The sequence below is a fragment of the Hylobates moloch genome, unplaced genomic scaffold (assembly GCF_009828535.3).
Source record: "Hylobates moloch isolate HMO894 unplaced genomic scaffold, HMol_V3 SCAFFOLD_6, whole genome shotgun sequence".
Classification (NCBI taxonomy): domain Eukaryota; kingdom Metazoa; phylum Chordata; class Mammalia; order Primates; family Hylobatidae; genus Hylobates; species Hylobates moloch.
This window is the reverse complement of record NW_026652281.1, coordinates 139255493-139273471: the sequence shown is the minus strand read 5'-3', so window position 1 is coordinate 139273471 and position 17979 is coordinate 139255493. Positions and strand designations below refer to the sequence as shown.

Below are 17979 nucleotides of genomic sequence, written 5' to 3'. Positions count from 1 at the left end.
TTATCATTTGCTTTCTCTGTATATTCTCTTTTCTGTGGGAGGAATTACAAGAGAATTAATCAGAACTTACTATTGGAAGAAGGTAAGAAAATACAAATTTAGTTTTTATATTTTATACTATCATGCTATTTACATTTTTCTGCCTAAATATATATTCTTTTCATTTATTTCTAGAAAATACATTAACAGTGGATTTCCCAGCAAGGATATTATTCATCCCCTCCTTGATTTTTATTCTATAGTAGGGAGAACACAACAACAGAAAATATGTATTCTTGCAAAAATATTTAAAATCCTGGATCCTATGCCATCATGGTCCACGTGGGCATTTGCAGACACTGAGACAAGGTTCGAGGAAAGTGGTTTATTTGGGAGGTGATCCCAGAGGCACTGGCAGAGGAACAGGGGAGTGAGACGGAGAAGGAAAGTGCATTGTTTCTCCAATTCACTGGATTTTCATCCCCACTAGGATGAAGCTGTGAGTCAGTGTGGCACAGGTGCCTCAGGGTCATCCCATAGGAGGGTTCACTGGCGGGGGTGTGGGGCAGGGAGCTGCTCCCAAGGAGTGTTAACTCTCGGGCCCTTCAAACCTGCCAGAGTTCTGGGGAGAGCAGGCTCTGGCAGCCAGAGAGAATCCTCGGAGCAGAAAGCCAGTTGTGCGTGACAGTCATAATGCCTTAGTGGATACAGGCAGGAAGCTTCAAATCAGCTTCATATTTTCTGACATGTACCCAGAGCAGTGAGCGCTCCATCACAGCTTCCTGTGGTCTGAGGTTTTCATTGAGTCTTCTCTCTCTCCTGCCCTCATCTGGCCACTACTGACCCTTAGGGGTGGCTCAGGACTTGAAGACAGATCCTCTGGAAAAGAGTAACTCCTCTGAGGCCAGCTTGCGGGGCGGATGAACCTCACTTCACCTGTGTAGCATTCATTCGTGTTTGCCTACACAGAGGAGTCCAGCTTCTAAAAAACCCCTCAGTTTTTATTGGGGGATGCTCCTCCCTCATGCCAACAGTCTCAGTTTATGTGAATCAGGATGGACACATGCAGATTTAAATCAGTACATTTTAAATAACGGCAGGTTAAGTCCTAAGGTCTTTGTTAAGAATACCGGAAAAGGGGTCCACATCTTTGTTCTTGAGCTGAAGCTGGAAAGATTTTGCCTTTGGTGTCTCTGTTTGCCATTGGGTGAACACAGGGAGAGACTCTCTGAGTGTGGGTTAGCACAGTAAAAGAGAGCTGAGTTTGAGAGAGAGGTAAGGTCCTGAGCTATCATTTGGGGGTGTCATCTTTATTCCAGGATTGCTTAAATGCCAGACCTACCCCTGGGTTTCTTTATCCCCGGTAGATAAATCAGTTTAAGTAATGCATTTTGTTCATTTGTGTAGAAGAGTTTCTAAAATACAGCATTAGGTGATCAGATCATTTCTGAATAAGGGTAATGAGATATGAGAAAGACTGAAAACAGTATAAACCCAACAATGGCTGTGTTGAGAAACAGCACTCCTGGGTTTGCCAAATTAGAGATGGGACAAGTCAAGTCCTCATTTCTGAAAGATCTAGAAAACAAGAGAGGGGACCAAGGAATGCAGAGTTTCTGCTTCAGGAAATTAGCCTGTCGGTTACTTAAACAAGGCTACAACACAGAGCCCTCAAGAGGAGAAATGCTACAAAAACTGAGCTACTAAAACCAAAGATGTCAGCAATGTAGATCTTCCTTTCTATTGAGCCCCTCTTTCCAGTTTTCTTGTCATCCTTCTCCCCTTTTCTGCTCTCCGGAACATTATTTGTACCAGGCTGTGGGGATGGGCAGAATGAACGTAGTTCATCAATATTATTCTTGGATTCTGGATTTATGAATTCATCTACTCTCCAAAATTGATATGTAATCCCCAAATTGATACAGCACTTTTACAGTCACTGGAGATGTGAAAAGTGCAGTGAAAAATTTTTACCAGAAGTGCACATTCCCAAATGAGATTGAACTCTTCCATTTTGTTTCAGCTCTCATTCTGTAAACAAGTTTTCTTTTAGTGGTCAACTTAGTGCCACATTTTTCCCATTTTTGACTTTCTGTTGATGATTTTATTATTTAAAATGGCCCCCAACCAGAGTGCTAAAGTGCTGTGTAGTGTTCCTAAGAGTAAGAAGGCTGTGATGTGTCTTAGGGAGAAAATGTGTGTATGATAAGCTTCGTTCAGATGCAAGCTATAGTGCTGTTGGCCATAAGCTCAGTGCTAATGCATCAGTGGTATATTACATGAGTTTTCTGTAAATAGAAACATGTAAAACAAGGTTATATATTTATCAGTTGAAAATGTCGGTCAGGCATGGTGGCTTACGCCTGTAATCCCAGCACTTTGGGAGGCCAAGGCAGGTGGATCACCTAAGGTCAGGAGTTCGAGACCATCCTGGCCAACATGGTGAAGCCCCATCTCTCCTAAAAATACAAAAATTAGCCAGGCGTTGTGGCATGTGCCTGTAATCCCAGCTACTGTGGAGGCTGAGGCAGGAGAATCACTTGAACCAAGGAGGTGGAGGTTGCAGTGAGCTGAGATTGTGCCATTGCACTCCAACCTGGGCAACAAGAGTGAAACACCGCCCCCCACCCCCCTCCAAAAAAAAGAAAAAGAAAAAAGAAAATGTTGTGACCAGAGGTTTATAGAAATTTCACCCTCCGTTCCCCCCAGAAGCAATGGTTCAGTCTTTGCTAATTACATTTTTTAGAATGACTTTATATAGCATAACTACCACAAATACTAAGAAACAATGGTGTCTTTGCTCCTTTATTGATTTAACCTAAATGTCATTGTTCAAAGTGCACTTGTCTGGATTTAGGCCAACCTGCATCCTCATATGCATCTGCTCATATGTTACTCTACGCACCTCAGTTTCCTACAAATATGAATAATGACACCAACCTGATAGATTTGTTTTGGAGATTAATGTTAGTTCATGTAAAGTGCTTATTTCAGTGTCTTGCAATATAAAAAATGCTCAATAACATTATTTTCAGGTGATGCCTTTTTAATTCTAACACACAAGTGTAAGTGCTCATTATATTTTCGCTTAATCAGATTTCAGGTACCTCAACCTAGAAGTGGTGCCAAAAGGCGGCTGCTGTTCCTCATATCTCTTTTGGCTTCTTAAAGGGAAGCTATTTTTTTAACGGAGAATTTGGGTGCCCTTCTCCTGCATCCTGACTATTTTATACTTTTATCATGTTTCTCAACTTCTAACAGATTTAATTTGACACCGCTCCCCTTACCTCCCTGCTCAGAGCTGTGGGCTATCACGACTGTCATCACTCGGCAGCTTAGCTTGCTGTCCTGGACTGTTGTTTAAGGAATAGTTCAATGAGACTGCAGTGAACTTTTCAGTTTTAGAAAAATCACTAAGTTTTCTTACATGGCAAAAGTAATTTTTTTAATTAAAATGTTTAGTAGTCACCTAGCAAATCCTAAACAAAATCAGGGTGACATAAACATCTGCCTGTTTATTTTGTTTGGAAACTGCTTCAGGAAGTTTCCAGTCTCTTAGACATTAATTTTAAAGAGGCCTCTGGCCATATCTTAGGCTGTCTGTGGGTAGAACATTCTCTTTAACCAACAATACTGAGTGTCAAATTATTATGCTTCTCTCATCCCCCCTCAGAGGCAGGGCCTCTAAGATGGGCAAAAACTTGAGGTTTTGTGACCCCTTTGCATGTTAATGCCTATTTTGCTTTTTATTTGAAGAAGGACAAAGACAAAAGGGCTTGGATTTTGCCTCCCATGTGTTTTCTGAAAACAGCTTGCCTGGAAGTGAGGTGAAGTTTATCTTGGGGAAGAAACCATTTTTTCTTCTCTATGCATTCCTCCTCCATTTCTGTGGCTCCTCTCCTGTATCCCTCCCTCCTGAGGAATTTGGAGGCATCTTTGTCTCAGGTTTACCTGTAGGCCAGTGTCTTTCCCTGACACTCCTATCACCCCTACTGAAGAGAAGCTGTCTCCTCTGTTCTATGACCTTAGAGTCCTGTTTCCCATCCCCCCATTTTTCATAATCTTTTTGTTCAGCTTTATTGAGATATAACTGAAGACAATAAAAATTGCATGTATTTAACGTATACAAGGTGGTGTCTTGATATATGTATACATTGTGAAATGATTGCCACAATCAAGCTATTAACATAACCATCACTTTGCATAGATGCCATTTGTGTGTGCCTGTGTGTGTGTATGTGTGTGTGTGTGTGTGTGTGTGGTGAGAACACTTAAGATCTACTCTCTTAGCAAATTTCAAGTATACAATACATTTTACCAGCTATGGTCACCATGCTGTACATTAGATCTCTAAAATGTATTCATCCTGTATAACTGATAGTTTGTTTTCTTTGATCACCATTCTTTGATCTCCTCAATCCTCCATCCTCCCCTGGCAGCCACTATTTTACTCTTGCTTCTAAGAATTTGACTTTAGATACCACATATAAATGATGTAATGCAGTATTTAACTTTCTGTGCCTGGCTTATTTCATTTAACATAATGAACTCAAGTTTCATCCATTTTGGTGAAAGTAACAGGATTTCTTTCTTTCTTGAGGTTGAATAGTATTTCATTGTGTGGGTAAGGGTGTGTGTGTGTCTGTGTGTGTGTACATATGCATATATATACATGTACTTATGTACATATATACATATATACATGTACTTATGTACATATATACATATATACATGTACTTATGTACATATATATACATATATACCTGTATATACATGTACACATCAACATTTAACATGAATATATATATTTACATATACACACACAAAATATATACATTTGTCCAATAAATATTATCTATGTATCAGTCCATGAACATTTAGGTTGTTTTCATACCTTGGCTATTGTGAAAAATGCTATAATGAACATGGAAGTGCAGGTATCTCTTCCACACACTGATTTCATTTCTTTTGGATATATACTCAGGAGTGGGATTGCTAGTAGTTCATTTTTAATTTTGTGAGGAATTGTTCATAATGACTGTACTAATTTACATTCCAACCTACAATGCACAAGGGTTCCCTTTCCTCCACATCCCTAACAACATTGGTTATCTTTTGACTTTTTGGTAATAGCCACCCTAACTTGTATGTGATGATATCTCACTGTGGTTTCAGTTTGTATTTTTAGGGTCCTGCTCTTGTTGCCTAATGTGTCCACTTAATTCATGGCCAGCTTTCATGGTAATGGACATGAACAGGTTTAATATGTTAACCCATCTGTCAACTTTGCATCTCATTAGAGCCTTTAAGGCTAAACTAATGTGATTAACTAAGTGGTAAATTTTAGAACTATTTACAAAATAGTAAAGGAAATGTTTTTGCCCTGCCTGGAGAAGGGCGGTTCCCTCCCCATCCCATACCAGGTTTCTGTTACACAACAAAATGTGTAGTAACAATGATGTGGTTTGTGTGTGTCCCCACCCAAATCTCATCTTGAATTGTAGCTCCCATAATTCTCATGTTTCATGGGAGAGACATGTTGGGAAGTAATTGAATCATGGGGGTGGGTCTTTCCTGTGCTGTTCTCATGGTAGTGAATAAGTCACGTGAGAGCTGATGATTTTATAAAGGGCAGTTCCCCTACCCATGCTCTCTTGCCTGCTACCATGTAAGATGCTCCTCATTCTCTTTCAGCCTTGATTGTTATGCCTCCCTAACCATGTGGAACTGTGAGTCAATTAAACCTCTTTCCTTTATAAATTACCCAGTCTCAGGTATGAGTTTATTAGCAGAGTGAGAACAGAGCAATACAAGGAGAATGAGAAAGCCATCGAGTTCATGATCCCCAGCCTGGAAACTCTGGAGCAGAATGCAACTCCCTCTCTCCAAATTTTTTTCAGAAGGGAAAGAAGAATATGATTTGAAAAGGCAGATTCAATAAAATAATTGCTTTGATTTGCTTTTAGAAATAGTATTTATATATTCAATAGTATATATTTTTTATTATTCTGAAAAAGCCAGGGTGTGTGTGTGTGTGAGGCTGCGGGAGGGGGTGAAGGCTGGGGATCAAGAACAAGAAAAAAAAACAAAGCAAAATAAACAAACAGAAACCCGAAGATAGTCTTGACTAGCCAGGGCAACTGTGAGAAGAATTGCCACTGCACCATAGTCATGGTCGGGGGTAAATTTTCTGATTAGGGACCACTGCAGCCTCCCAGGCCCATCTCTTCTCTCTCACACTAGCAAGCATAAGACCCTCAGAAATAACTAAGAAAGAAAGAGCTGAAGAATAAAAGGTCCAAATGCCTTGTGGACAGTGCAATTTAAAACAAGTAGTAGACTCAGCCAGGAAAGCAGAGCTAGATCTCTGGTCAGCCCTTATTAGATCTTCGGATACTATTTACAACATTTGCACCTCAAGGAGTCCTTCTATGACTACAACTCTAGGACAGACCCTGTCTGTTACCATCTCATACCAGCTTTCATTTTCCTTCATAAGGCTTCCGTTATTTGTATTCAGATATATAATTGTCTGTCTTCCTCAGTTGAGTGTAGGATATTTGAAGATAGGAACCAAGTTTTGTAGACCTAGCAACATGCCGGAAAATACAGTCAGTATTTATTCCATAAATAGATGTTAAATGATGTAATGGAGGCCAGGTCACCAGATTTCTGCCCTCAGTGGTGCTACTTGGAGTAAAGAGAAGATCATTTAGATTACTGGTGGGGTCTTTGCATCATTTTCTACTTAACATCTAAATCAGTGGGTGCCAACTTGGAGCAATTTTGCCCCTTTCTGTGGGGAACTTTCTGGAATATCTGAAAAATCTTTGGCTGTCACGATTCAGAGGGTTAGGGAGTCTTATTAAAGATGTGTAAAATGCACAGGATGGCCCCTCACAGCAAAGAATTATCCAGCCCCAAATATCAGGGCCAGTGTTAACAAACCTTGACCTAAATATGCTGTCTCCTTTTTCTCTTGAGTTCTTGTTCCCCAATTCCATTCATCACTCTCCCTGTAAACTCTCCCAGATGAGTTTTAATTACATTATTGAAAAGTACTCAGAGCCATACCTAGAGCTCTTAGAATGCATTCATACAAAAAGGGCCAGATTTGAGAACTGGTTTTCTTAAACCCAGATAGAGATAATGAATTGTTCACCTCTTCAAAAAATCTGTCAGGAAGCATGTAAAAGGAGGAGACAGTTACGGGGCCAGACCTTTATTTAGAGTCCCAAGCCATTTGAAACTGTCAATGAGGTTAAAAAAAAAAAAAGAGGAAGCCTAGAAATTACATAAAAAAGGAATCTTAGCTTCTGCCAATGATTAAGAAATTTATAGCCTCTTTGTAAGCTTGATCTTAATACTGCCAAGCAGTATAAATGTCTCCACCTCACAGATTGGGGTTTCTATTAACCAACAGTAAATCTAACATGTCTTCCTCTTAGAAAGAATATCACATATTTTTACAGGCAGTTCTCAAGGAAATCTGAATAACTTCCAACCCATCTCATTAGCTCACATGCAAAGAAATGAAGCTAAATATGAAAGCTTGAGTGTATGGCTTCACTACACTGTGAGTTGCTCAAAATCTGACATCATCATGTATACATGTATGCATGCACACATACACACACTACAATTCACAGTGAATATATATAACAGTCCAAAATGTAGAATGGGGAAAAATCATACCACAGTTGACCCTTGAACAATATGAGTTTAAGCCATGCTGGTCAACTTATATATGGATTTTTTTCAATAAACCTAGAAAAATTTTTGGAGATTGTGACAATTTAAATAAACTTGCAGACAAACTACGTAGCCTAGAAATATTGAAAAAAATCAGAAAAAGTTAAATATGTCATGAATATATAAGATATATGTATAAGACACTAGTCCATTTTGTCATTTACTATCATTAAATATACACAAATCTATTATATAAAGTTAAAATTTATCAAACTTATACACACACAAACCATTCATGGCACCATTCTCCATCAAGAAAAAATGTAAACAAACATAAAAGTGCAGTATTAAATCATCACTGTATAAAATTAACTGTAGTATGTACTGTACTACTAGAACAATTTCTCCTCCTGTTGCTATTGCAGTGAGCTCAGAGTTGTGAGTATACACTTAAAATGCCATATGATGCTAATCATCTCTGTGTGAGCAACCCTTCTCTCTAGTAAATTGAGTATTCCAGTAAAAGGTGATCTATCATGGTTCTTGCATTTTTTTTATTGTGTTTAGTATGCTATCATGAACCTTGAATAACACCATGGGACTCATACAAAATGCCACTAGTGATGATGGAAGTGCTCCCAAGAAGCAAAGTCATGACATGACACGAACAAGCTGAATTGCTTGCTATGCACCACAGATTGAGGTCTGCAGCTGTGGTTGCCCACCATCTCAGCCAGATGATTTATCTTGTAAACAGATGACATAAACTTATGGTATCAATGAACACAGTACAGTACTATAAATGTATTTTCTCTTCCTTATGGTTTTCTTAATAACAAATTATTTTCTCTAGTTTACTATATTGTAAAATAAACTATATAATACAGTAACATACAAAGTATGTTAATCAACAGTTTATGCTATTGTAAGGCTTCTAGTCAATAGTAGGCTGTTAGTAGTTAAGTTTTGGGGAGATCTAAAATTACATGTGGATTTTTCACTGTGTGGAAGGAGAGGGGTTGGCACCACTCTTAACCCTGGAGTTGTCCAAGGATCAAATGCACTCACCTGTAAGGCTCATAGTGAGTATTATATAAATACAGTCTAAAGAACTGCACAGTTACTTACCCACCATATCATTCCAGCGACTGTTGTCATGTGGACAAAGCCTCCTAATGAGAGCAGGCCTTAATTATGCTTCAAGATGAAGCATTTATCACTATTTACGAAGTAGAAGGTTACTATGTACATTCTATGAAAGCTGTTTAGTTACCGGATTTACCATAGTAATTTTAGTAGCTATAGATCAAACAGTAGTATGATTATAACAATGTCTAAGGGAGCCACTGGATGAAACTTTACTTGAAGAAAACGTAGTCACTAACAGCAACTCATCTTACTGAATATTTATTGTGTGTGTCACAAGTTGAGTTCCCAGGAAGCAACAACTCTGAGATAAAGATTAGTATGCAAGACATCAACTAGGATCAATAGTTATGAAAAAAAAGGAGTTTTGATGAGAGGAAGAAGTTGAGCTGTAATGCAGTCTCAGTAGATGCCTCAGCTGACCCCAAGAAGCCTCTCTAGAGCTGGGATGGCCCTTTGGAGTCTTCACAAGTTAGAGCAAGGGAATGAGCCTATATATCCTGTGATCAGTCACTGATGCAGGTTGTCCTTGGAAGAAGGCAATCTGAGGCCATCTCCTAAGAGAGACAAAAGAATTGTTAGCGCTCTTCAGCCAGCAGCTGAGGGAATATATCCATCGTTTCTTCTCAAAGATGCTCCTCAGAGAATCTACCATTATGTTCCAGGAACTGGGATGAAAAAAAAGCATGTGTGTATGTGTGTGTGTGTGTGTGTGTGTGTGTGTATGCACATATGTGTGTATATATAAGCATGTGTGTGTGTATATATATATTTATATTTATATAAAACCTAACTCAATTATTAATTATGTAAATAATCATTTGGAATAAAATGTATGTAGAGGATTGAGTCGAATCAAATTAGTGCTTTCAGGGCTTGGATATCTATTCTTGTTTATTAAGACAATCCCCATGTAGTAGTTATTACTAGTATTGCCTTCACTTTCAAAAGTGTCCCAGTTTAGATAATAAAATGAAAAACTACCCTTGATAGGGCCAGCGTTGAGGCTGGCCACTGTCAGTGCACACAAGCTGAATATCAAGTTGGGAAAGCCAAGGCCAGAGGAGGACTCAAGAAGTATAGAAACAAACAGAACCATCTAGGGGTTCTCAAAGTCAGATCTCCGGAGAAGCAATGCCAGCACCATCCGGAAATTTGTTTAAAAATGCAAATTATTGGGCCCCACTGAAGAGCTGTTGAATCCAACAGTTTTTGAGGAAGGGGGTCAGGATACTGTGTTTTAAGGAATCTTCAGATAATTTCAATACTTTCTCAAGTTTGAGAATCACTGGGATAATCCATAGACTGACTTGGAGAACATGTTTCTAACTAATTTGTTTGTCCTTGGCTATGCTTTTGACTGTAGTTAAGAAGGACTGGTTTCCCAGCAAATGGAGGAGAAATTCCAGGGTGAAATGCAGGTTTTAAGGCTCAAAATTTTCCACAGTACTGTGACTCATCACACCTAAAAAGTCTTCACAGTTTTCTCCTTCTTGTTTGTATTAACTTGGAGAGTCAGCTGTGCCACCTCAAAATCCTATTTTCTGATGTGGGTTCTGTCAGAGGCATTCTGTGTGATGATACTTGTTATTAATCTCAGTCTTCTATATTCTCCTTCTCTCTCTTTCTCTCTCTCTCTCTCCCTTCCACTCCCCCATCTCTCCACTAATTTATTCTAAACCATATTTAAGGTGGAAGTTATACGACTTTATCCAAGATATGAAACATCTGTATGTCTCTATTTATATGTACAATGGAGGGATTAATACCTATTTTACGTATCCCAAAGATTTTTCATGAAGATTAAATAAAATAGCATAGGAAGAGTTATTTATAAACTATGCAGTCCTGTGCAATCATAAGATGAGAATGTAATAGTATAATTATTACTAGTTTTTTTAGCTTCCAGGAAACACAGTTTTTGCTTGATTAATTTATGTGTCATTTTTATAAAGCAACCTTATTAAAATAATAGCTTCTGTGAATGTTTGGGGTCAGGGAAGAGAAAGGAGAGTGAGAATAGCATAGTGCTTCAAAAAGGCATTTCTTTTCATGTTTGATAAACATAGTTTTCCCTCTGTCTGTGAGAAGGGGAGGTAAGACTTTAACAAATATTTAACCTGAAAAGATGTCTTCTGGTTTTTGTTTCCCTGTGGTATTTAAGAAGAAAACCAGTCTGGACAGGCAAGGATAGACCAATAAAGGACTGAAAAACAATTTCATCATGTTTTTGGAATTGCATGAGTGTTAGTGAAACCATCCAAGAAAATGAAACTGATCTCCGTGGACTCCTAAATCGATCTCAGTACTCACCAGCGCATCCACTGGGGCTTACATAGCAGCTTCACAGCATTAACTGAGTCCAAATACAACAGATTCTGGCCCAGTGATGGAACAGGTAAGGGACAGTTCATTACTGCTGGAAGCCAGAACTATAATCTCTACTTTCCCCCCATATTGAGCTATCCATGAAGATTTTACAAATATGTCAACTAGGGCACCGTGGCTCATGCCTACAATCCCAGCATTTTATAGCCTGATGCCGGGGAATCACTTAAACCTAGGAATTTGTGAGCAGACTGCGCAACATAGTGAGACCCAGTCTCTACCAAAAATAAAAAGAAATAAAACAATTTTTCTTTAATGTCAGCAAATTCTTTGAAACTCCTTTCTTGAACAGGGCTAGACTTATTGTTTTACTTCTAACAAAATGGGATTAATGATGTGTGACTGAGACAGGGCATAGAAATGTTGAGACGTCAGTGTGCTCTCTCTCTCTCAATACTGTCCCTGGGTGAAGTATCTGCCATGTGGGAAGCAGGCCTGTGGAAAGGCACATGTGGCAGGGAACTGAAGCTTCTGGCCAACAACTGGTCTAACCTTGAGATGACCACAGCCCCTGCCCAGTTTTGACAGCAACCATGAACCAGAACCATCCACTTAAGCTGTTGGACTTCTGACTCTCCAAAACTGTGTGAGGTTTTTAAGTTTGTTGCTTTAAGCTATTAAGTTATGTGGAAATGTGTTATATGGAAACAGAAAGCTAGCACAAGATATCTTGTCACAACCAATGATTATTTATGTTAAAGTCCGTTGTCTTCAGCTGAGCCCTAGAAGACCAGAGGGGTATTACACGAAGACAATGGAGATGGACACTTGTTTGTACCTAGTTTAAAGTTTTGTGTCTATCCAAAGTGTGGCTATTTGGCTATTTGAATCTTTAAGGCTAGCTTTTTTACTAACCGAGACCTGAAAAAAAAAAAGAAAGATTCTTCTAAGTCACGTGTCACAGCCAAAACTTGGGCCTGGGAGTTCATGGTTGCATTGCTTCAGCCAAGGTTTTAATTTTCTCTTTATATCCTATTACATGGGGGGCATGGTGCTAGGCACTCAGGATCAGGCTGTGAACAAAACAGCTTCTCTCAGCCATTCTGTGTAGGCCATGATGTCTGATTTTCTACTTACTCACTGAATTCTTAGAAATTCTAAAATTATTTGACATAGAATCTGTATCACATGCCACCCCCATTTTCTCTAACCCTATCTTCTAAGAAAATAGTCTGCAAGAGAGGAGAGAGGCCATATTTGTGTTAGCTAGAGAAAATGACAGATAATAATGGAAAATGCAAGATTGGATCCATGTAAAATGTCTTTTTATTGAATAGAGATGAAATAACTTTTACTTGCTTATTTTACAAAAGCAATGTATATTTATCTTAAAAACATAAATTCAAAATAAAATGTCACCTGTAATCACACTGAAAATGGTAATAATTACAAACTTTATTCTTATTAGTCTCTCTCTCTTTCTGTATCTTCCTCCCTCTCTCACTGTGTATTTCTGTGTAGTATATGATACACACATTGAGAAGAAGAAGATACAGACAGATGGATAAATAGGTAAGAGTTATTAATTATACACACACACCTATTTATTTTAGATAAAATATTCTGGTGAATCTTTGTATTCATATAATGATTTATATTTTCAATTGCTCAATAAACAGATGAACTATTAAACCTTTAGAGACAGTGACCACATCTTATAAGTTTAAATGTTTACCACAGTAACCAACATGTAGCATGGATCTAATAAATGTTGAAAGCATTCTTTCTATTTTATATGGAGTAAAATAATTCAAAGAGAAAGAAAAAGGCTTATTTAAGTCATGCAGTTGGTTCTCAATAGGTTTGGAATTGAAATCTGCTATAATCCTAGTATGGCTTCCTCTTCTCTAAGACGGCACATCACTCTTGTCTAAGAAGGCACCTCACCGTCCTCTGAGAAGGCAAACTGCCATCTAGGAAAATGGATTGGTGAAGAGAATGACCAGACTCTGAAGATCAGGGTGTAGTTACCTTTGAGCTCAGCTTTCTCTTGTAGTATTGAAAACCACCTGATTGTTTTACCCACAGACGGTCAAAACCAAGTCCAGTCATAGGTTAAAGATGGTGGGAGGGAGACCACACCAGTGGATTCTGCAAAATGTGTGGCTTCTGGAAACTGTGGTGGCTTTCATTACCAAGGTGTTGTCTGCAGATGGTATACAGCAGAAAAACTTTGACTCTTTAATGTTTCCTTGGCAAAAAAGCAATTTCAGAAATCATCTCCGTGATTCATCCACACCAGGCAGAAATTCTGTCAGAACTTGTCACTTTTATTTAAGCAAGGCCCTGACATCGAGCAGCTTTATTCTAATCGTGCTCACATTTGATTTGACAGTTTCAGAATATTTTGTGTGTCCATTGTACATGCTCAGATAGATAATTTATCACCAAGCATTTCTCTTTTGGCAACTCTGATAGATTCTCACCTTCTTTTAGCCCAATTTCTGGGAAGCAAAAAAGCCTATATTAAAAATATCACAGGTTTTAGTTCTCTGGGGATAGTGTGAGAAAACATATTACAGAAACAAACACAATTTATTATTAGGAGGGAGAAAAGTCAATGAAAAATATCATAAAAAGATGAAGAACCCACAGAGAATTGAATCCTGGACTTTTAAATTTTGTCTTTAAATCTTATTTTCCCAAATAAATAGATTATATTAACTCAGTCAGTTATCTTGTAGTTTACACAAACATCCTAACATGTAAATTTAAAATTATATTAATAATGATATGCAAACTGAACCTTTTAAACATATCAAGCATACCTTAAAAAGACTAAAAGTTACAGAACATAACTGAATAATCTGTTTTAATTGGTAATGCACAAAAACTACTACCATAACTACTTTTTTAATTTCTTGAACATGCATTATGGCTCAAACATTCTACTTGCTTTATGTACATTATTTCATATAATACTTTCATCCACTATGTGAGGCATTATTATCTCTATTTTGCAGCAAAGGAGAATGAGCCTCAGAGCAGTCAAGCTTCTCATTTAAAGTTATTGTAAAGAAAGTTCATCTCAGAAAGATGGCCAACTATGAATTTTCAGTGTAGATAATTAGGTAACTCTACAGCTGTTTTTGGAGGTGTAGAGGCACAAATATGTGTCTCCTTATGGCCTGGAAGACTGACCAGGACAAATGATACAACTGGACTTTAACCAGAAGCCTTCTCACAAGTTCCAACCAGCAACACACGTCAATAGACAAGGAAAGCTACAAACGGGCAGTGCCTCAGGTATGGCAACACCCACTTTGCACAGGTTGTTGAAATTAGAGTCCTCTGGCATTTACATATATCTCTGGAATCTCTGGAGAGATTAAGTGTATTCAGTCATATACCTGTCTAAAAAAATATGGGGAAGAGGTCATTTGTTCTCACAAAATATCCATGTCCTCCTCTCAGTTCATATTCTCCTTTGCAGTTGATCAGCATTGTGTAATGTGTTCTGGCCAATGACTCTGCAAAGTGATTTGTTTCACTTCCAGGCTAAGACAGTCAGAGAAAAAAGACATTAGTGAACAAATAGACAAAATTCTAATAAGACCTGTAGTTTAGTCATATTTTACCAGTGTAATTTATTGGTTTTGATAATTGTACTATAGGAGATGTTACCATTGGGGATGCTGAGTAGGAGATAAAGGGGAACCCTCTGTACTATTTTTATAGGGAGCCCTCTGTACTATGTTTATAACTCTGTTGTACGTCTGAAATTGGTTCAAAATGAAAAGGTTAAAAAAAAGTAGTATGTTTTCTCTATTTTTCTCTTCTGTTTTTTAGCTCCTGAAATTACAAGATGGAGAAAAATCCCACTGCCCATGTGAAAATTTAAGTGAAGAACAAATAGAACTTTTATGATGCTAAGTCTCTGAGATTTGGGAGTTTGCTGTGGCAACAAATGATAATTAGATACTAGAGATGATACTATTGGTTCCTTACCCTAGTGACCTTCCTGAAAGGACCACAGTTGTGTTCAGGTTTCCATTCCCAATGTCAGTGTGACTGATGGGTTCCCTCATGTATATGTGATACAATCCTTACCAAGAAAGCATGAGGAAAGACTCATACAGAACTCTGGAAATAAAGATGCTGTCTTCTCTTCCTCTTCCTCTTTCTCTGGGAATAAAGGTGGTTCTCAACTGATGGCAATTTTGACCCATCTTCCCACCAAAGGCCATTTATCGCTGTCTAGAGACATTTTGGGTTTCATAACCAGGGGAAAATTTGGAAAGGGGCGAATGTATTCTACTAAATAGACATCAGGGCTGCTGCTACATATACTACCATGTACAGGACAGGCCCCACGACAAAAAATTATGCAGAATACTGATAGTTCTCAGGTTGAGAAACCTCGCTCTTAATGTTGATGTATCAGGATATGAAATACAGATCTTCTGCTTCCTATGACAAACAGCTCAAGAATAAAACCAAGATTAAGAATGGCAGAGAGATAAGATAGAGGTCTTGGTTCTAGAAGGCAAAACCAAGTAGTTGAATGAAGCAGGCTCGAAATCCGTTCTACTGATGTTTGCAGTAATCAATTTCCTTATTGTTTAAACCTGTGTTTAAACAATAGAGTTTTTCATATTTGCAGTAGAATGTGTCTTAACAAAATAACATAATCAGGTAAATCAGTATTTATTTAACTAAATATCTATGTCTCATGACTTTTGTCACATATCTCAATTTATAACTCTTATAGTTTGTGACATAGTCACAAAACTAGTAGATAGAAGAGCTGAAACCCAATGTTTACTTACTCCATAGCCTTCACAAATAACCATCACACTTAATTTTGTTTCAAATTTAAAATGCAGCATGCCTAATAGTATTAGAATAATAGCAGTAATTAGTATTGATGGTATTGGCAGCAGCAGTATCAGTATTTACTGTTCCAGATACTGCCAAGCATGACCCAAAAATCCTATTTTTAAATTCTAGCTTTAATCTTTTGAGGAAATGTAACTTTTAACAAGTGAGAAATTGCTTCTTAATTGTTCATGGTATAGAAACACTCTCATGGGCCCTACTGGGTTCTCTATAAAAGATCACCACCAGATTTGGCTAGCACTAATATTCTTGGAGTTCATATAAACAATACAATTATAGTATTGTACCTCTTTTTTGATTTCTGAAACTTGCTGGTTTGGATAAGACTCATTTTTCTTGTTTGCGAAATGAAGGAGTTAGATAATGTGTACAGTTCCTTTCAGAATTGGGTTATGTAAGAATAATATTATACTCACCCGTAAGTAATGATTGCTTTTCCTCTGTGTGTTCATGAGTATGAATGAGAACTAGATTGATGGGCACAATCCCTTCCATATTAGGGGTTTACAACTGCAAACCTAGACAGTGGCAGTTGGTCAAGATTTCATATGTGAGTTCGCAAAAATAATGACACAGAATAATAATACATACTCTGTCATGTTAGAATGGACCCAAGGAAGCTGAAGTTCTATGAAGACTTTGATGATTTTCTGAGTCATACTGAAGTGAGAAACAAAAATGTCATTAAAATCCATTTCTTGGCTGGGTGTGGTGACTCATGCCTGTAATGTCAGCACTTTGGGAGGCCGAGGCAGGTGGATCATTGAGGTCAGGAGTTTGAGACTAGTCTGGCTAACATGGTGAAACCTCGTCTCTACTAAAAATACAAAAATTAGCTTGATGTGGTGGCATAAGCCTGTACTCCCAGATACTTAAGAGGCTGATGCACAAGAATCAGTTGAACCCAGGGTCGGAGTCTGCAGTGTGCTGAGATTGCACCACTGCACTCCAGCCCGGGCAACAGAGCAAGCCACTGTCTCGAAAAAAAAAAAAAAAAAGGTTTCTTGACTAAGAATTATCTTGCTTTATAGTCCTACATTCAGCAACATGTGACTCCTCTGAATTTATGAGGCCTGGGAGTAAGGACTCAGGAAAAGATAGGAAGGGAATCCTGAACATCCACATCCTGAGATAACATATATGTGAATGCAATTTTCTGTGGTCTATTTATTCTTATTTTTAGGCCTTTTGACCTTAGGATTAACCCCTACCTATTGAGCAGAGTGTCATGGAACAAACCCTGTAGATTGTGCTCTGCCAAATGTATAGAATTCTTTGTGGAATGAAGAGTCTTAGGCCATTTTTTATGTTGATTCTTGACAGCCTTTAAGCCTCACCATTCCGCTTCCTTTCTGTGCAATGCCTGAGAAAGCTCATAAGAGAGGCTGGCTATTTTCTTCTTTGATACCATCAGAATGTTCAAGCTACGGAATCCCTAGGCTGTGCATTGGAAAACACAACCCAGCCTAAGCAAATAACTACCATTAAAACCAAGCATTTCCCTACTCTTTCAAGCCATTTCTGGACCAGCTTGAGAGCTAACCCCTGCTTCCTCCTAGAATGTCTTATTATGTAGGTAATAGCCATTTTCATCCCCTCTTGGTGTATGTGTAGTTGTAAAATTATCAGTTTCAACATCCAAATCAAATTTTAAGTGAGGGATTCATCTCATCTCTATGGGGTAACCAAAACATCATCTATGTTTTCTTTTATAAGATAGGGTTAATAACTTCATCTTTGAAAGTTTGTTAAGAAGGTAAACAGTAATTTAGAAGAAGCTAATGCATTTGCTGAAAGTTACATTTCTTACTGCAAACGGTCATAGGCATATTCAAGATCCCTGGGCTTCTATATGATACTCTCCTAAAAATAAATTATAAGTAAATTTAAAAAGGACATTGAATATTTAGAAAAAGATTGGCAGGAGCAGATGA

At 38.0% G+C, this 17979-nt stretch overlaps 1 long non-coding RNA gene across 2 annotated transcripts in view; it reads left to right on the top strand.

Moving 5' to 3' along the window:
* Positions 1-15314, top strand: part of LOC131383802 (uncharacterized) — a 32874-nt gene extending 17560 nt beyond the window's left edge. Inside the window, exons 2-5 of one of the 2 annotated variants that reach the window (XR_009214115.1) lie at positions 10983-11216; positions 12668-12718; positions 14170-14452; positions 14996-15314. This is a non-coding gene — a long non-coding RNA (uncharacterized LOC131383802). The remainder of the gene's footprint in view (positions 1-10982; positions 11217-12667; positions 12719-14169; positions 14453-14995) is intronic. The other variant, XR_009214116.1, reaches the window with a different exon arrangement.
* Positions 15315-17979: the final 2665 nt, after the last annotated feature.